Source organism: Nothoprocta perdicaria, unplaced genomic scaffold, assembly GCF_003342845.1.
Source record: "Nothoprocta perdicaria isolate Ctin4 unplaced genomic scaffold, notPer1 scaffold_28, whole genome shotgun sequence".
NCBI lineage: Eukaryota > Metazoa > Chordata > Aves > Tinamiformes > Tinamidae > Nothoprocta > Nothoprocta perdicaria.
Window position 1 is genome coordinate 264,260 of NW_020455510.1, and position 20,445 is coordinate 284,704.

The 20,445-nt window shown below is 42.5% G+C and overlaps 2 protein-coding genes across 3 annotated transcripts in view; one reads left to right on the plus strand and one right to left on the minus strand.

Moving 5' to 3' along the window:
* The window catches only part of NUCB2 (nucleobindin 2), a 21,062-nt gene extending 20,437 nt beyond the window's left edge, over positions 1-625 (minus strand). The window contains exon 1 of one of the 2 annotated variants that reach the window (XM_026041139.1): positions 537-625. The gene's annotated coding sequence lies outside the window, so the exon portion shown is untranslated. The remainder of the gene's footprint in view (positions 1-536) is intronic. The other variant, XM_026041140.1, reaches the window with a different exon arrangement.
* An 834-nt stretch (positions 626-1,459) lies between these two features.
* PIK3C2A (phosphatidylinositol-4-phosphate 3-kinase catalytic subunit type 2 alpha) overlaps positions 1,460-20,445 on the plus strand; it is a 63,073-nt gene continuing 44,087 nt past the window's right edge. The window contains exons 1-4 of the mRNA XM_026041144.1: positions 1,460-1,546; positions 6,460-6,571; positions 7,585-7,741; positions 12,080-12,215. The gene's annotated coding sequence lies outside the window, so the exon portion shown is untranslated. The remainder of the gene's footprint in view (positions 1,547-6,459; positions 6,572-7,584; positions 7,742-12,079; positions 12,216-20,445) is intronic.

Genomic DNA, 20,445 nt, shown 5'->3' on the forward strand with positions numbered 1-20,445 from the left:
GCGTGGCCAACGGCTCTCCCTGACAGCAGCTCCCCTTCCCGCGTGGCCAACGGCTCTCCCTGACAGGAAGCCTCCCCCCTCCCGCGTGGCCAACGGCTCTACCTGAGAGGAACCTCCCCTCTCCCACGCGACCAACGGCTCTTCCTGACAGGAACCCCCCCTCCCACGCGACCATGGGCTCTACCTCACAGGAGAGCCGTCCACGCGCGCGCGTGCGGCCAACGGCTCTACCTGACAGAACCCTCCCCCCCCCCCGCCTCCCGGTCCCGCGTGGCCAACGGCTCTACCTGACAGGAGCTGCCACACCCGCGCGGCCAACGGCTCTCCGGGACGGGAGTGCCCCGTCCCACGGCTCTCCCTGAGAGCAGCCGCCCCGCCACACACGCGCGCCGCGGCCCACTGCCGCCCCGCACGCGGCCACGATCGCGGCACACGGGCGCTCCGCCACCGCCGCCCGGCGGGCGCGGGAAGCCAGCGGCCCTGCCCGAGGCGCCCGGCGCACTGGCCTCACGCACGCACGGGCCAGGCGACGCTACCTTTCCCTCGCTTCGTGCCGAGGCGGCGGGAGAGGAGTCGCTGCTTCCCGGGGACGTGTCCTGGGCGCGGGGCTGGAGAGGGGCGCAGCCTCCGGCCGTCCTCTCGTGCCTCTCCGGGGCTCCGCTCCGCTCGGCTCCGCTCGGCGCGACAAGGCAGCGGCCCCCCCAATCCAGCTCCCGTTGCCATAGGGACCGATCCCGCCCCTCGGCGCGCGGCCATTGGCCAGCCCTGACCCGCGCCCGGCCGTCGCGGAGGCCTCTGATTGGCGCAGCGCGGAGACGAGCCGGGATAGATCGCGCGCGAAGGCGGTGCCGCTGCTGCTCGCGTCGGGAAGGTACGTGGCGCTCGGCGCGGTGGGCGGGGCCAGCAGCGCGCGTCACGGGAGCGGCGGCGCGCGCGCGCACCTGGGCGGGGGTGGGGGGGGCGGTCTCGAGATTCCCCCCCCCCCCCCSCCCCTCAAGCGGCCGTTGGGCGCGGAGCGGGAAGCGCCGCTGCCTCCGGCGGCCGTTGGGCGGTTTTCCCCTCCCCAGCCCCGTTGCCGTTGAGCGTTTGGTGGTTTCGAGGCGCGTTTCTGCTTCTGCTGGCCCCTGCCGCAAGGGAAACGTTGCGTGAGGCCGGGCCGCGCCTGAGGCGCCCGCTGTGTGGAACCGTGTGAGACCCTCGGGGTTTCGGTGCCTCAAGTTACGGCAGCTGCTTCTGTGCGCCGTTTATGCGTTTAATTTAAGTATGCTGCCTTTCACTTAAGGGAGAGACTTTCATTTTCATCGATACTGTGTGTGAATTTACCCCTTAAACCACATGGGGTTTTGTTTTCTGTTTCTTAGATATGGTAAATGTTTAGTAACATACGCCTTATCTATGAACCAGTATGTGTTCAGGTGGCCTTTTCCCTGTGCCTTTTTTTAGTTAACTTTTCTGCACGTTGGGGCCTTGATGACTCAAGGTTGAGTTTTTCACTTTGTCCTAGAAATAGAGGAACAAAAAGGGAGAGGACAATCTGGTTGTACAAGTAAGGAGCATGTTTTTAACCTACACGTTTGTTTATATTTGACCTAAGTTGAGCATTTGATTTAAGGATATCTGTTCCACCCTGTTTTGAAGTGTGGCATTGGGATTTGCACCAATACCTCATCTGGACATGTATGCGAGAATAAAAATGTTAATATATGGGGAAGATACATTTGGTGCCTATGAAAGCATGCAGGATAGGTGTAAAAGCAAAGTAGTTGCTATGAAAGTAACTTTCTGAAGCAAGCATAGGCTCAAGTATTTTCACTACTGTGAGCCTTGTTTTTAAACAAAGAATTATTTGCAATATACATATCTTATTTACAAGGATTTATAAAGTTTTTATCACTGAGCATTTCATCTCCCTTTTTATGTTTATAAGATTGTTAAATGTACACAGTAGTTGTTTTCTTTCTTAAAGACTGTTGTAAGATTGAACTCATTTATATAAATGAGAGGAAAAAAACAAGGCATTTATGCAATCTAGGCAAGACACTTGGAACATTGGATACTGAATACCTAACTATAGTAAGAATTGGAGTCAAAGTGGTTTTGGAAATCATACTTCCACATTATGCGTGGCAAAGAAATTGAAATGTAAACTATAGAGTTTACATATTTAATGGCATCTGTGGTAATAGAAAGCTATTAAAGTAATAGGGCTAACCATTCAGCTTTATGTAGCTCTAGGGAAAATACTTCTGATGTTACAAAATCATGTTTTCTTCAGTGCTTTTCAATTTAAAAATCAGTTGCATTGTCAGTTCGCCCTCTTTACCTATTTGTAGACTTTTTTTTTATTGGTGCCTGTGAATATAGGAATTAAATCTGAATTGTAATTTACATGCAGCAATCACGTATTTTAAAAATATAAATAGTCCTTCTCATAAGAACAATTGAACCTATGATACTTAAAATTCAGTTTTAAACACAGAAATAGGTGCAAGAAGCATCTGCACTTTTGTGGCTTTGCGTTTTTATCAGGGAAAGCCATAATGTTGCATCTAGTTGAAACGGGGCCTTTTGACGTGTGGTAGGAGCCCCARTCGCAGGTTGTGGGCAGCAGGGTTGTGCCCTGGCTGCGTGGCACTGGCCCAGCATTGTCACCTGGCCTTGCCAGGGCTGGTTTACGTGGTCTGTATTGAGGCTGAACAGAAAACCTCTAATGGTCTCTAGTAGAAATTTAGCCAGAAGTGACCTCACCCAGGATGCTGCAACATCATACATAACTTTGTTCATTTCAGTGAAGCATTTCTTCACTGTGAGGGTGACAAAGCACTGGAACAGGCTGCCCAGAGAGGTTGTGGAGTCTCCTTCTTTGGAGATCTTTAAAACCCGCTTGGATGCAGCCCTGTGCCACGTGCTCTAGGTGACCCTGCGTGAGCAGGGGGGTTGGACTCGATGACCTCTGAGGTCCCTTCCAACCTTCGGCATTCTATGATTCTAACTTGTGCAGCTTGTTTTAATGTTCCAGCACAAATGGGTTTTCTAGAGTCTTTACAGGGACACAATTTGTCCCCATGTTTGCTGTACACTGTGAATTGTGGCACAGAGGAAGAGGGAGGTGATTGGGAGACCAAGGACAAGAGTTTGGTTCTGTGTACCTTTTCTCAGCAGCTGAGCCAGCCTGAGGTGTTCATGCTGTGCATCTCTGCATGCTGCTCTGCCATAGTATTTCATTTTTTTCTGATCAATGGCCGCGAGGCAGATCAGTTGGCTGCTGATTATTTATAATGCACGTGTTTTGCTGCCTCTGCTGCCGGAGAGTGAGTTTAGGGGAGCGTGGAGGACGGATGGAAAATCCTTAAACCAGTATTGGCAGCAAGGGGAGAAAAATAGAACGGTGCCCCGGATGCCTACTTACGTATTATGGGGCATTTGATGTTCTTTTCATTTGTCAAGCACAATGGCAAGATCTTTAGGGTCTAGTCTAGAATATATGGTATCAAAAATGTCCATTACTGATTTACCTAAACAGTCTGTAGATGAACAGGGTGCTGCAGCAGTAGTCCAAGGATTTGTGACAGTGATCAACGTCCAAGCTGTTCAAGTATGTCTGAATGCAGGAAAACTCATTTTTATTTATGAAGTGAGATTAAAATACCTTGACTTCAATGCACTCTCTGGGGTTGTTGATTATGTCTTAAGCTTTATTTGTATGTTTTGTTAAACTTTCTTTATGCATTTTAAGTTGGCCTTGGCTTATTAAGACTGTGTCCTCCCTTTTGGCTCTTGACAGTTTTTTTCTTTTCAGTTAATTTCTTTGGATTTGTTTATAGATTCTTAGGGCTCCTTTTTTTGCTCATGCCGCTACTGGCATTCACCAGAAAGTTTCTAAAGCTGTTTGATTACAGTTTTAGATGGCTTAGAAAAGGCTTTTTGGCATCCTAAGCATCATGACTTCGGGTTGCAACACACAGGAAACTGCAAAATTGAAAACTGTTAAGGGTTTCAGTAACGTGATGGAAGTGGTTACCTTAATCTGAACTTGAGAAACAGTGTTTGTAATGCCTCATGTAGCATGGCAGAATAGAATAAAGAATTGTCTTTGTTTCTATATAGTTTAAAAATATATATATGTGTGTCTGTGTCTCTTTATGCCTAAATATAAATAAATAGCTATATTCTAATATTGGAATATTGACGTGACTGGAAATTTTCAAGAGGGTTTGTACATATCAGTGTCCTTAATATTTTGTTGTTTTTATGTCCTGGAAGGTTATGGACACTGGAACTGTCCCCATTAAAGTTAGAAAATGAGGTAATTGGTTGTCTCAGAAGTGGCAGTCCTGGATTCTGGCTTCTACACTGCTTTTTATCTAAGCTCTGGAAAACGTGATGACAAATGCTACTTCTACCATGGGCAGCAAGCGTCATTTCCTCCGAGCTGCTGAGAACAACTCACGCTTTAGCATTAGTTTCTATTTTAACTACAGAATAAACTGATAATATCAAGGTTGTACCAAGTAATTACGGTGCTAAAGTAATTTTTCTACACAGTTTTGTCCCTAGGAAGACGGAGTAGCAACAGGAGCCATACTGACCAATAAATCTTATTCCTTTTTGGTTAGGAAAGACATCTAGAGATGAGAAAGCAACACATTCTGTCTTCTCAGCCTGGCTATGCTGTTACTGGAAAAAGTCATACTTAACTAGTACAATATGTGGTTTCCTGTGACGTATGTAGCTACTTGCTAACCATTAAGCTGAGGTTGCTACGCTACTTTTCTATATTTCCCAATAGCTGTAAGTTAATGGATGTAACCACAGACCTGAAATAGCAATGAAATACTGATCATAAAGTTAAGAGTGTCCTGGTTAAGAGCTTAATTTATCCAGTGCAGAAAGTCTGACTTCATAGGAAAGTGGTGAGGAAGCAGGAGTGCAATTAGCTTGTTGTTGAGGACCTTTGTTGTGGCTGGCATGTCCTTGAGGAGTCGGTGCCTTCAGAGGGGCTGCGTGAGTTTCTTTCAGCGTAGTGCTTAGCCCATGCGTTTTCTTCAAGATTTTTCGCTGGAATCTTTCTCAAATTTAATGAGTCCTGCTCAAGTCAGAAAGGTTTATCCAAACGATGACATTAACTTTACTAGTAAATATTTTTTAGTCATTGTTATTACTTAGCCTTTTATGCAGAGAGAAATATTTGTTCCTAAGTTTGCAGTATCTTTTGTTGTTTACTGAGAGGCATGAGTCTGATTTATTATTCTTTACAGAGTTGGGAAGAATTTTCTTGGTGGACGATATTTCTGTACGATGTAGTGTTGCAGCAGTATTATATGTTACTTTCAGCTAGTACAAGCCTTTCCAGGAAATGCAATTTAAAACAAAATGTCCCAGGTAGGTCTAATCCAAAAGTAACTATTCAGATCTGAAAATTGCAGTTCTTTTTACAACTCCTTTGGGAATAGCTCAAAGGGAATAGCTCTAGTTTGTTGCCTGTTGCCTCATGGGTTTACATCCGTGAACTTGTTACTATAAATTAACCATCGTATGCCCATACAGTGTGTTAGCTACTCTACAGTGAGAGGTACCTCACCCTCCAATGGAGAAAGGGGGAAAGATTTTAGGAAAAGTAAACTTTAGAATAAAGTAATCAACAGGAAAAAGGTGATCATCTTGTGCCTACTCACAGGTTTCATGCTTCTCTGAGGCCTGCTGCTTTGGAGGGCGTGATAGTCATCTTTGTTTTGTCTATTTTCAGGATTGTTTTTCACACTTTTATCAGTCACAGGCTGACAAGAATTGTTACTTTGCTACTTTTTTTTTTTTTTCTCCTCCTCTCTTTCCACATGTTACATGGCTACTTGGTTTCAGGTTGGAACCTGTAGGCTTTTGGTGAAGGATTGAGCCTGCCTGGCCAGATTATTTCCAGCTTTCTGGGTCCACACTGATGTCCCTGCCCGAGATCAGAGGCGCTTTGAGCAGTGCGAACCCAGCCATGGGCTTGGATAAGTGCCCTTTCTTATAGTATAAAACTTTATTTGCCAAAATTAGTATTGCATCTCCCCTAGAGGGAAGAGACGATAAAAAAAAGCCGATCAAAAAAGGTGCCATTTCATTTGGACTTTTTGTGAAAATAAACTTGCTCAGTCAGCTCCAGCTTTTTGTTTCTCGTAAAGAGTTTCTGACTGTGAGCCAGATAACTTTTCCTGGAAACAGGAACATTTGGACTTCTTTGAAGTAAAACATTTAAGCAAATACTTAAGTCTGCTTGGATTCGATCACTTATTTACTGTATGTATGAATATCAAACTTTTTAAAGCAATGCGGTGACTCAAACTTTAGGTGAGCATACGGGAAGGCTGGCTTCCTTGGCAATTTCAGCTTTACATTGACTTAAAAAAAATACAGTTTTTGCTGTCAAGGAAATGGAGGAGAGCCAAGTTTCAAAAGACATGTTTCAATGTGTTGAAGGTGGAGAAAAGCGTGGACACTGGTAGAAGACTTGCAGATCCTTTCTCCATATTGCCTCAAGACTCAAGTTGCAAAGAGGAGACAGAAGAGGAATGGTATCTTTCCTAAGGAGGTAAGGCATCTAAGACGATGCAAGCTATTTTGGTCATCCTGCCTCAAGAGGGAGTAGTTTGGAAATGAGATAATAAAAGAAGCAATAAGTAAAAGATAGGGTACTACAGCTGGGGAAAGTAGTATGCCATTTACAGCACCCTTTTGGGCCTCTGATTTTTTATGAGTGGAAACATTAAGAAAGTAGATAAAAGGTAGGTGGTAAAGGCTGTGCAATACATATTTAACACCAATCTTGTACTTATTTTTTTCTAAGTCATCTGCAGTTCATATGATACTGTTGCTATTATACAGGAGAAAAATAACCTTTGCCTTTAACTTAGGGAAAGACTAGCCATGCACTAGGTATATTTAAGGTTGCAAGTCATAAACCTCAACCATTTAAAATCATACGTACTTTCCTGTCATAGTTACATGTGTACAATTGCCATTTAGTTATCGGAGATGGGGAGTAAGAATAAGTGAGGATTTTTTGTTGTTTTGGAGATTTTTTGATTGTCCTAATTTTTGCAAACCTTTGACTTGGGGAGGAAAGTCAGCCAGTGTTTTTTCACAAGAATTTTTACCAGATTGTTGCTTGCTATTGCAGTAAATGATTCCCCAGAGGGGTAGAAGGTGATGTGAGAAAGTTGGTGGTTAACAGTGGACTATTTAGAGTAGTAAAACTGAGAGCTGTGGTATGCAATATGAAGGTTCTTTCAATGTGAGAACTGGAAAAGGATTTCATAATACACAGCCACTGGTGATAAAGCAGCAAAAGCTACACTATTAATGCAAAATGATTTACCTTGCCCAGTCCGAGTTTTGTATCCAACATGACGGTCTCTGAACTGCTCCTGTTGCTGCCTGTACTGGGTGTGCAATTAGAAAGCTCAGTGTGGCCAGAATCACAAGTAAGGCAAGTAGTAAGAATAGTAGTAGGAAAACAGATGCAAAGGATTGTGACTGCTTAAATCCATGGTACACCTTAATTTTAAATATAGTATGCAATTCTCTTTTGTTTCTTTCTATCAGAAAAAGCTATAGAAGGAGGCAACAAGCATGAGCCCAAGCATGGGATGGCTTCTGTGTTGGAAACAAACAACTAGACTTCCCAGCCTGCAGGAGAGATGACCCTGGGACAGAGATGGAGATCTGTAAAAGTGTGGCATGCTGGAGGTAAATAGTAGAGGTAATTGTAGGGGAAGGACAACAAAAAGGCATTAAATCAGGTGGCAGATTCAAAACAAGTGTTTCTCTAACACGCACTTAAACAGTAGGCTTCTAAACTTTAAGTGAATTCAGAAGGCAATTAAATGCCTTTGTGAAATGATTTATTTAGGATGAAAAACAACAAAAAAAAAACCCACTCAAGTTTTAACCTTGAACTACCTATTGCTAGAAACTGGGTTGGCTTTTGTATACTTGCAGTACTTCGTTGGCTGTTGTGTTGGAATGAAGGGATCTTTTCTACGAACCAGTATGGCTGTTGTGTGCTGTGCTATTAGATTGTAGGGCTTTTTTTCTGCTCTTTTCCAGGTCTTCATCTAATGTGTTTTGGGTTTTTTTTAAATATGTGGTGTGGGAAAAACATAGCAGTCTACTGTAGCAATGGTAGAACAACTGTTTAGCTGTAAGCTGAGATGACAAGAGGAAAAATAAGATAAAACAAGATTAATAAGAAGTGTGCTGAACACTGTCACCTATGTTTAATTGATGTTACATGTTGCAAGTTCAATTCCTTTTGCTCAGGCTGGAAATCAAAGTTAAAGTATAAACTTATTAACTGCTTTGTGGAGGAAGATGTGGTAGGATTCTGACATTACTAAGAGACTAAAGTTCAGAGTATACTTTACACCTTATGTGTTGTGCAAAGTACAGTCCTGTTCTTTGGGTAGAAACCCAAGATGACCTTCCTTTCTTATTTTTTTTAAGTAACAGTGTCTGGTTCCTGGTGAAAATCTACTGGCAGTTGCAGGCAAAATAATAGTAAGAGCTTTGGCAGAATGTTGGAGTTGAATATAAGGTTGGAGCTGAAAATACTGAGCACAAAGCTCATTCTACTAAGAAACTTCCAACAGGAGAGGGAGAAGCACAAGWGAGTAGAAGCAGATGCAGCTGTGTGAATGAGCATATGCAAGAGTGCAGAGACTTCGGTGCAGTTGTAATGCTTACTAGTGCCAAACTGTGGCTAGAAATAGTGTATCTGGCAATTTCTTTTGTATGACTCTGCATTATGATTTATTTTCTTTTCATGATTTATTTTCTTTCTATACAAGTTTCTTCATACTCTTTAAATTTACTGTGTACTYATGCAGTTGACACTTTATTTTCACATCACATTCTTAAAACAAAGATAATTAAATTCAAACTAATTTTAAGACCAACATCAAATCTGTTGTACATGTAAGTCTCTATCGCACTGTAATTATTTATAGATGCTACTTATGGTTGCAGCATTTTTAACATGAAATATTTAGCATTACTTGGGCCTCATACCTAATCCTGTGGAATTAGGTGTTAACTCGAGTTTGATGGACTGTGAAACAAAGAAGTATTCTATAGTGTGGAGCAAATTCTGTTGCTATGATTAAAACCTTGAAGCTGTGATTCTGATTTTGTTGACACAGTTAGATGTAGTAAACSAGCTCTGTGAACCACTCTTAAGGAGAGCTTCCTAGAATTGGTTAGCTGTGTGCTGTTGATTTCTAGTGTTGGCTTTGGATTAAAGATGCATCGTTCTTTATGGCACTTGTTGCAGTTGAGGCAAATGTTAACAGCTATGAAAGGCAATGGAGATGAAAATAGCTGTGGGGCAGGATGACCTTTAAAACAGATCAGAACAGCATTTCTTCTTTTGGCCCTTATCTCACTTATATTATCACTTCTTCTGGCCTGCCTCCCACAATGTTGCCCTGCTGCATTCTGTGCTTTCTCCCTTCTCCCCCACCAAGCTGTTACAGCAGAAAAGCTTTCGTCAGTGTATCTGAAAGCACTTTGCAGTTACTCCATGTTTCAGAAAACCTGCAGTTAGATAATGTCYATTTTGCAGGCTGGTAAGCTTGAAGCCAAGATATACTGATTTTGCCCCATGAACTGCACCCATTGTAACTGTTATCAAACCCACAGAAATGCAAACCTAGGGCTGCAGTCTGTAACTTAATTGAAAAAATGGAGTAGGTTTGTTTGCTTCGTTACCAGAGGATTAGAAGGCTGATCTATTCACAAATGCTTTTCAGTCATTTAAACTGTGTGAGCCTCTCCCCCAAACTATCAACTTTTGCGGATCTTGCCAGCCCTTCCAAAAGGACATCCCTCCCCAGCCCGCCCAAATTACACCCGCTCCCTAAGGTAGAATATTGAACTTGCAGGGATAGAAACAAATTAGGGCCTCAAATGCAGTGTAAGGCTGCACCGTTTGGTCCTGAGGCAAAACACCCTTCAGATGAATGACTGCAGATGTAGGATCCCTGATTAGACTCTAATCCTAAGCAAGAATTGATGCCTTCCGTTGCATCAAAGTATTCTGACTTTTGTAATGTTCAGGCTTAGTGTAGACTGCCATTATGTAACTTAATCTTTGGAAGGCTCGCAAAGCCAGAAAAGATGACAGCATCAGATTTCTACAAATCCTCCTTTGCAGCAAGTCCAAAGCATCCATCCCTAGTACTTAATGATTACAGAGGGACATGTGTTCTAAGCATGGGTTTTAAAAACGCTTTCAGTAAGTAAAAGCTCTACCTCTGCCACATCTGTTTGCCTTTTGCCATTAGGCTAGCAGCATGTTTGTCCTCAAAGTCCTTTTGTTTGCAAAGGTGTTAGTCATGTTCCATATAGCACTGTCTAGTCTGCATGTGTTCCCATCCATTCTATGTGCACTTAGTTTGGAGCAGTGCTTGTTCTTTATAGCTAAATTAATATTTTCTAGTAAGTCTGTCTTCTGTGTTACAGAAGTCTGTATTGACCCTAGAAAATGAGGTGGGCTAGGTCACCGCAATGCCAGGTGGCGAAATAGCTGTGTGCCTGGTAGAGAAAGGGAAAAAGGAAATGAGAGTAGTGAAACAATGCTAATATTGGTGGTTATGCTCTAGAAGCTTACAGGATTTTCAGAAGTGTTTTCAGTTTTAGAATTTCCTTTTGCTAGGAAATTCAAAAGTGAAGAGGGTTTTCTGAGTCAAATTTACAGTTAAGAGAGAGTCACTGTGCCGAAGCAAGACCTTGTGGCCCGATTYTTTTTTAATCTGTTATTTATCTATTCATTTATTCAGAGACTGAATATATTCTAGAGTTTGCTGTAAATCCCTGGTGAAAAGTCATAGGGAGCATTAAAAGGTGAGGTTGCGATGCATACTGTCAYAGAAATGTAGTTTCAGCTTTGTTCCGTGTGCCCTCATCTTCTTGTCTGAATGCAACATAACTTTTGAGACTGCATCTAGCCAATTCCATGCTTCTAGGAAAGATGCTAGATATCAGTGAGATCAACCCTGTTTGTTTTGGTGCTGATAGGAAACGAATAAAGAGTAATTTCCACTCAGATAAAGAAGKTTTTTTTTAAATGTTTTCAGTATAAGCACACTACATCTGTTAGGCTGTCTTTGTCTCTAGAAAATGGTGGTGACTGTAGAACTAATGAAATGATAAGAGAAGCTAAGTGCTTAGAATTGATATAACTGCGAATAGGATTTTAGCTGGACTACTCCAAACACTAGAATTTGTGTTAGCAATAATGTCAGTAAAAAGAAAATCTATTTCAAATTCGTACTTTCAGCCATTAATGAAAGCTTCAACAATTCACTATATACGTACTTGGACATCCAGGGAATTTTCTACAAAAAGCCTGGGAATATGACAGCTGCTGTTGCTTTTATTTTCATGATTGAAAAAGGTCTACTTCTGCCTCTCTCTAGAACAATCACTTGGAGTCTCTCTAAGAAACACATCTGTGATCAGTATTAACTACTCTGCTCAAAGTCTGTAAAATAGAGTAGGTGGGAATTAAATTTATAGTACTTTAATGAATGGTAGGGCCATTTCTGAAAGGCTAGTGTTTGGTTTTGTTTGGATTTTAAATCTTAGACWTTTTCTATAAAGAAATATTGTGTCTTAATATGTTTTTCTGATTGAAACCATTTTTTCAAAAGTTTTTGAAGTTACATAGGAGATGGGTGTTTTCAGTAAAATCATTTTTTTTCTCTCTCTGTCCTGGAAGAGTTGAGATTTAGATAAAATGATACAGATGAGGATTTTTTGTTTAAAATGTTATGAAGAGTCACCAGCCTCAAGTTTTTCCATACACAGGTGTAAATGTAAACACTTGCTGCACTACAAAATACAGCACTTTATTATGAAAAAATAGATAATGGGGTGTCTATTAATCTGTATGTTCTCTTCCTGTATCCATATTATTTTCCATGTCCTTCAGCTATCTTCTTGAGTGTGTTTTGCAAGTAGATGCCTGCTACCATTTGAAACATGTTATGTTTATATTTAGGAAATAAGTCACAAGTCTTTTTGTTGATTTTCTTGCTAGATTTGCGGATGCTTCAATACTGCCTAAGTGCTGCCCTTAATTAGGATGAGTGCTGTGTTCCTCCATGTCCTGATGAGTCACTGCCTCATGGTAGAAGAATTGCCTGACTGTAGGTCCTGAGAACCTTTGTGAAGAGGTAGGTCATTTCTCTGACACCTTTGGAAGATGAGAAACAATTTTCCCAATGCAATCTGCAAGCCCATAGTCAGGTGACTAATTCCTGTTGTGTTCAGCAGGAATCTTTAGATGGATAAAGTACTGGAAGGCAGCACTCAGGATCAGACCCAAACTGTGCGCTATGCAGATTAGCAGCCCCGCTTCTTGAAGCTTCCCAGGTTGCAGGTGCATACATGAGCACACGTATTTATTTCCTCCCAYGCATGTGTGAGCCCTGTCCCAAGTTGTGAAGTGAGTTGCAGCACGTATTAGTACTGTGCTGCTTGCCTCCRTAGGCCAGCTGCCTCAGTCAAGTGCAGGGAAGCTCTACATTGAACCAAGGCTGCTCAGTTTTGTGCCACGGATGCACGGCTATGTTTCTSCTTATTTAGGTAAACAGCAAAGACAAACCATAAATACTTGTGAATAATATGCCAGTACTTTAGTCTTATATAGCTGTCACTTAGTATCATATGCTCTTTTAAAACCAGTTAAAACATCTTCAGGTTTTCAGGTATTTTAAGTTAATTCTGCTGTCTCCAGAACATCCACCAGATAAAATCTGTCATTTAAATCATTGAAACTCTAACCTGAAAAACAGTTCTATGAATGTTCTCCAGGAATCACTTAACTCACCTTGTGAGAAACTGCAAAAGCTGTGTACCAAAATACAAGGCTTGAGGATAGTATGAGAGTTGGACAGCGACATGAAAAGTACCGTGGTGAATTTGTAGTGTATATCGCTGAAAAGAAACTGTCATGTTGCAAACAAATGTGTGACACAGCTTTGATATTTATAGTTTTTCCATAGCAGAATACTTTATTTGATTTGCAGTGCTTAAGGAGAAACTCTGAAAGGAAATTGTGTTAGCAGTTAACATAGTTTTAGTACAAGAAATTTCATGTGAAATTAGCTCATAGGAGAATGCTGCAGGAATATAGGCAGTTGGTGGAAGAGCCTCTAACCTTTTGCTCAGCAGCTGGCCTTGGTGGAATGGTGTAGATGTCCTACAAGGAGATCTCTGTGGGAGCGTCTTCTTCCTACCACTGTTTTATTATTTTTAATTATTATTTTTCTTTATTCTTAGAAACAGGATAATCCAGGCAAGTACTGTAGCAACTATGAAGTTTTATCATCCCTCATCTTCGGGTACCTGATTAAGTATGACTCTGTGATTGGGATTTTAAATACCTAACTTGCCAGCAGCTCTCCAATTATCTCAATTACCTTTACCTAAGGAATGAGTAGTATTTCCAGGTGTGCATCCTGTTGTCCACAGTTCCTCAGGTTTTTCTGGCATCATTCTTAATGTTAGTAGTCCTTATCAAGGCATTCTGTAGACTACTGACTGTCCCACGGTACCTTAGTGCAGTGTAGCATTGACAAAGCTTCTACATGCATTTACTAGCCTTTCCACTTTTACTTGATTTTARGAATATTCAGATGCTTCACTTTTTAATGTCCAGGAAGATATTCTTGAAGGTTTTTTTTTTGGCCTTTTTAGGAGTAAAAAAGAACCTGTCTCCCTCTGCTGGCTTTAGGAGAAAAATGTTCAGAGACAAAAAAAAAAGTTCTAGCTAAGATATAGATTATTAAATATTCCAGGTTAAGACTTAAAACTTGTTCACTTTRCATTGATAATCACCTTGAGAACACAGGAACAACACTAGAACTAGCAGTTGAAAGATACATTAATCCTCCAGTTTTCCTGAAGAGCAGTCTAATACTAGCATCTTAAGTGTGTACAATTCTTTTTCTTGATGAACAGGCTGAGTTAGTCTGTTTTACTTCATATTTCACATTAAGCTGCTTTGGGCAAACTTGTCGGTATTTATTTCCAGGCTACAAGGCTTCTGAAGACCATGCCTACGAGGTTGTGATAGCTGCAGAGGGTGTGCTTGAATTGCCCTGGGGCCACAGTGTTGAGGCTGGTAGGGTCTGTGCCCAGGTCTAGTCTGACCTCAGAGCTGCCTGCTGTGCCTCGGGCCCCTGCTGTTAAATCTCTACTCTTCTCGCAGGGCAGCGACACATCTTCCCATGCCCTGTGCCCAGGAGAGCATATTTGCAGGGTGGGTGTGAATTCTGTTTACTGTCTGCACTCTGGTGAACAAACATTTAGGATTTTTTTTATGGATGCTTTGCACAAAATAGGAACCAAAGTGCAGTAGAACTTTGTATTTAGAGTTCTAATAAACTGCATTTAGTAAGCCAAYGTTGTTTGGAATCTTCCGTGTTCTAGCAGCTCTAAGCAAGTCAGCARAATGTCAAGGATCTGACCACCACTTGCTTCTGCACTCTGTGTGTGTACTGGTATCTGTAGTGAGGTTTTTGTTCTTAGTACAATATACTCTGTCCTCCTGCTTTGAGAGGGAACATATTTGTCCTTGAATAATCCATGTTCTTTGCCAACAATTTATCTTTCACAAAATATAACCTTTAACAATAGACATTGAGTTGATTGCTTCAAAGTATTTAAAGGCAAGTATCAATTCCAAAAGTACTATTATGGCATTGGTCTGTGAAACTGGGAGGCTTGCATAAATGTATCTTAGGTTGAGAAGAAAAGTAAGGCAGTAAAAGATTTTGACTTCCCCTGTGTTACAGCCACTAAAACACATTTGTCATATTCTACTGAATATATATATATTATCTAGCTGTCCTTTTGATCTTGGTACATGCCAGATTTAATATCATAAGCTTACTATCATAAAATGYATCTGCTAGCTGCAGGTTATCAGACTTGGAGTTAATACCTGTATTTGTATAGTTAGTTACACAAGTTTATTTGACTTTTGCTATATGTTATTTAGAATTCTTTTGTGAAATTCGGGCTGCCTATCAGGAATAGTGAGCATTGCACTTGCTTTATCCAATATAAGAAAACGTTCTCTCAWTTATTTACAATGTACAGTTTAAATTTTAATGTCAATTATATGGRTTTTAATGCTTGCAACACATACTACACAATGTGCTTACATTAAATCCCTATAAAAAAAATTGAAAACTCCCAGAACGGCTACAGAATTTGGTCAATGTATCACGGATAGCATATATAGTAACAGGGCAGTGAGACTGCTGAGACACGCAAGTGGTGTGTTGTATTTACATAGGCATATTGCTTCCTGTATAAAAAATACTTTAAAACTGACATCATGTTTTCATGTGGGAATGTGTAACTTGTAATTATCCRTTCCAGGTCTTCAGGCTATGTCACTGTTCCCTTCATCAACTCAGCTAACTATGGGATAGTGCTGGTTTTACCTACAAGTTGGGCTTTTAATGCCAAGTTATCTCCCCAGAAGCAGAACTGTTTTGATGACCTGTCAGTGAAGTCCTGGAGAATGAATGCCACTTGGAGTCTGATGCACAATTCTTCTCTCTAAAAGGTGTATGGCACTGCAGCTTGAGAGCACAACAAACCCAGCATATAATTAATGTGAACRTAGCTGGGAAACTATGAAAGTAGAGGCAAAAAAACCCACTGGTTTTAGAGTTGCCCTTCAGAGTAAGGGGTGAAAGCAAAGGAAGAAATGGTGCAATTTAAGTAACATGGTACCTATATAACATAAAGCACCTCAAAAAATAGGAAAAAGCAATTGGTAATAAATCACTAGAAGTGGTGGGCTGAAGCTATACAAATAAGTAGTTAATATCAGAAAAATATCTGACCAGAAGGAAATAATATTGAAGGAAAGGCACAGAAGCTTCTTACTGCAATGCTTATCWTAAGACTGGTAGATTTCATAATAGTCTAATGAAAGCAGTTCYCTACTAAGTAGAATGAATCAAATGATCTATCCTGTCTCAATTTATGATTCATATTTGGCCCAGTCATAGACTGTCATATTGGCTAATATTGTTATGAGGGATGTTAGTCAATCAAATGGTCATGCATCTTGTAGAAGTTGCTGGATAGGATAGCAGTTTTTTATTTAGTCTGAGCAGAATAATGTGCCTTTCAGTGATGGATGAAACAAACAGAGGGAGGAGGGGAAAAAAATAAATAAAAAAGACTATCCAAGGGCTAAACCAAGTGGTTAGTGACCAGGAAATCTAATCCAGAGCAATTTAGTGTGACCTTAGTGTGAGAGCAAAAGGAGCTCAGAGCAGAATTGGGAGAGAGGGGGGGTGGGAGAAAATAACAGTCGGGGAAAACAATCAATCAAAAAAAAAAAAAAAATAAGGAAATAAGGTGTATTTTATAGCCTGCTTTCTAGAAAGCCACCTGGACATGGTGGGCAAAGTAGCTGGGTTTTTTTGATGCTCAATTCTCCGAACAAGGATCAGAATTTTATACTTACTGATTGTAAATGATAAAAGGCTTGGCAACCTGAAAATGTATTTAACATTTAAACTGCCTTTTAAGATCAGTCATTAGAGGCTTTGGTAGTGCTTTTGGTCTGTGCCTGTGCTCCTGCAGGAGTGTGTTTTGTATCAGCCCTTGAAGCACTAATTGTGCCCACTGCAGTCACCTGCAAGGCTGTCATTGACTCTAATAATGCTAGGTCAGGATTTATCCTATAGAAACAGGTGACAGGATAAAATGAAGGGTGTTTATTCAAGGAACTGAGTAGAAAATGTTGCTGACTGCAGCAATTGTAACTTGCTAAGCTGTTCATATTGTAGTGTCCAGACTGATATTTCCATTTTATATCTTTTAGATCTACACTGTATTGAAATGACTGAATAGGATGCCATAACTGGCATCATTCAGTTGTGGTAAGTAGCACTCTCTGAAGTGYGAGGAATTCTCTGTAGATTAAAAGCAGAGCTGCTTGTAAATGTTTATTACAGGTGTGCATTTTTCCCCTCTCTTTCTCTTCTGAAGGGCCCCTTGTCTAAGCGCTGCGTCCGCCCCGTGTAACGCTTCTGCCCCTGCTGGGAGCCCCAGCGCTGCGGAAGCCGCTGGGGAGGCCGGAGCCAAGCGCTGCGCGGGGCCGGGAGCTGGGGGAGCTGCAGGGACCCCTCGTGCTGCGGGCGCGGCCGCGCTGCTTCCCGGCTCACGCTGGGACAGACGCGCTGTAAGGAACGCGTTGTCCTGCCCCGGCAAGTGACGAACAGCCGCGTTGCCGCAGCCCGCGGCCGTCTCCATCCCGGCGCTGGGGGGGCGCCCCGCCGTTAACGGCCGTTAACGGTCGCGCTGCGGGCGGAGCGGCCATAGCCCCGCCCGGGGTGGGCGGTGGGAGGGGGCCGCCGGCTGCACGGCGGGGCAGAAGCGCGGCCGTCCCGGGGGGAGGCGGCTCCCTCCTYCCCGCGCCGCCGCCGCGGCCGCCCCGGGCAGGGTTCAAGTGATGCAGGCGGTGCGCCCGCCCCGCCCCTCTCGCCGCGCGCTCCGCCCCGTCGCCTGGCGCGAGCTGGCGGCCGCGGCCGGAAGTGAGCGCGGCGGCGGTTGAGCGGCGGTTGAGCGGCGGCGGGGGCTGCGAGCGGGGGGCGCCATGGCCGCAGCCGCGGGGCGGCGGCGGGGGCGCGCACAGGTAGGCGCGGGGCCCCCTGCGCGGCCCCGGCTCCGCGGCCCCGGCTCCCCCCTCCGCCCCGGGGCCGTCCTGCCGGGCCGCCCCTGCGGGCGGCGGGGCCGGGGCCGCAGCGGGGCCCGTCCGGGGCGCCCCCGGGGTCGCTCTGCGGGGGAGCGAGGTCTGCGAGGCGGGTGGCGCCCGGCGGGGGAGACCGGGCGTGTTAGCGTGGGGGCCGCGAGGCTGCCGCGCTCCGTGCCCCATCCCGGGTTTTGCCCGGGCCCTCCGAGCCCGGCGAGCTGCAGTCGCGGCCGCGGAGAAGCGGGAGGCTCYCGGCCTCGGTGCTGCTCTCCCTGTGGAGAGCACATCCCGTTGGCGGCAGCGCTCGGGAAGGCGCCACCGGCTTCTGCCTCCGTCCAGTGCCCTGGGCACCGGCGCCGTGGGAAGATCGGGTGTCCCTGCGTCSGCCTGAGCTGTGTGACTTTCCACAAGCAGCGGTGCTGCTGTCAGGAAAAAGAGTAGTAGTAAAAGAGGCACTGAAAAAGAGAAAAACACGTTGTTTGTGGTCATTGTGCTCTTCATCACAAGCGCCATCCCGGAACATAGTGAAATTAAGCTGATCTGGGGAGCTTTAGTAAGGGGAGACGTGCAGAGAAGGTATTAAAAACAAGCTTAGTTGTTTAATGCTCATCTCTGCCTGGAAAGAAGTGAAGATTCAAGAGCATCGTCCGGACGGCTATTGCCTAAAGAATCCAAAAGGGACGGAGAAACTGTGGGGAGGGAGAGAACTGAAGCAGCAGGGTCACAAAAGTATTCTGTGAGTTGTTTTTGTTAGCCTGGAATGCGGTGGTGAATGCAGTGGTGTCCTTCGTTCCTCTAGCACTCCAGTGCCTGGAGTGGCCCTGGGAAGAAGGGTCTTTATTGGTCTGGGAAGAAGAGAAGCTGCTTAAATAGATTTAATTTATTGCGTTTGCAGGAAAAAGAGACTACAATAGCTACCAAATTCAGAGGAAGTAAAAATTTAAATCGGAGCAAAACTAATAAGAGTAAACAGACAATGAAAGGAAGCTGTGCAGAAGATAAAGGCAATGGAAGAAAGTCAGCAGAGGGAGAAGTGAAGAAACGTATACGTTGAGATTAGATAGCCTTTTGTTGAATAAATTAATAAATATTTAGAGTCCCATTCCTTTAAATACACTGTGTTTTTTTTACTTTTTTTTTTTTTTTTAATTTAGGGATGCTTCCTTCTAAGAATAGATAGGAGGTCTTGAGGCGGTTTAAAAAATAATGCTTTATTTCTGGTAGATTTAATAAATAAGCTTGTGATAGTTAATTATGGTGTAACAGTAATCCTAATTCTGAAATTTGATCAGGTTCCTCATCGCCTCAGGCTATTTTGTTGTCATTAGGAACACAAATGTAAACGTTGCCTCTACTCAAGATAAATGCAAATTGATGATTTAGTTATTTTTATCTTTTTGAGTGGCTCTTTTTATATACTAAGAAAACAGAATGCTTTAAATTGAAAAAGGTGTCTTTCAAATGTTAAATTTAAAAAAAAAGACTTMTTGAATCTGTGTTCTTAAACTCAAGTCAGTTTCTAAATTTCTGAAATGCTGTTTAGACTTAAATTTCAAACTACTAGAATCTTCTTCCTGTATTGCTATTAAAACTTGGATTCTAGTGTCTAGCAGGAGAATGTGAATTAAAACTGCTTAGAAAAAATAAAGATGCTGAGGTGATGTTTATGGGTTTTGATGTCTCAGACCAGAACTGATCTGGAAAAGTGAATTTGTTTAGAGCAGGGTTGCTAAATCTTTAAAATCTTGAGCAACTTTAATGATATCTTACATTACCTTTAAAAATTGCAGTAAAATAGCATTGAGGTGTAGGATGCTATAAACATTACATTACAGAAAATAGGGTAAGGTTTAAGACTTAACATTTTAAATAAAAGCAGTATACTTTTATTTAGAATTGATTGCTCTTAGTGTCCTTGTTTATTGAGGTTTTTTTGTTTGATTTTAGAGCAGTTCAGCAAACTTAAAACTGGGAATGTAGTACAAGTGTAAATTGTTTCTTTCATGGAAGTGTAACAGTAAGTACATTCTTTAAGTAGAGGATATGATGTATAATGACTTACCAGAACTAGAGTTCACTTTTTATCAGCAACAGTCAGTAACATCAGTCATCTAATGGAGTACTCACTGAACCCCTTTATACGTGGAAAGGCTGCTGTGATGTCAGTTTTTGCAGAAGAATGGAGAAGCTGATCCTTGACTGGACAAATGAGTGAAGGAGGAAATGTTTTCTAACCATACCAGTAATGATAAAACTCACTTCTTCTATCAGTGATTCAGCATAGAACTTGTTCCTCAAAACTGTCATTCAAACAAGCAAAAAAGGAGAAATAGTACTTGGATCTATACTTTTTTTTGAAAGGAGTACAATCTGAAATCAGTTTGTTATGAATGGTTACTGCTTAAGAGTGTTTTATAAGGAGATGCATTTGCATATTTCATACAATTTACAGTCTTCAGCTGTTAAGGCATTTTATGTCTATAATTTTAATACCTTACACTGACCTGTTAACAAAAAAATTGGGAACTTGCAATATGCAGCTTTTGAGGACTTCATTTTTTTTGTGTTAAGTTTGTGTCACTAGTTGACATCCAGACATCAATTATTGCATATGACCTAGAAATAACAGGGTCCATATTGAGCGTGCAGCATATAGGTTTCAGTTTTGTAACTAGCCT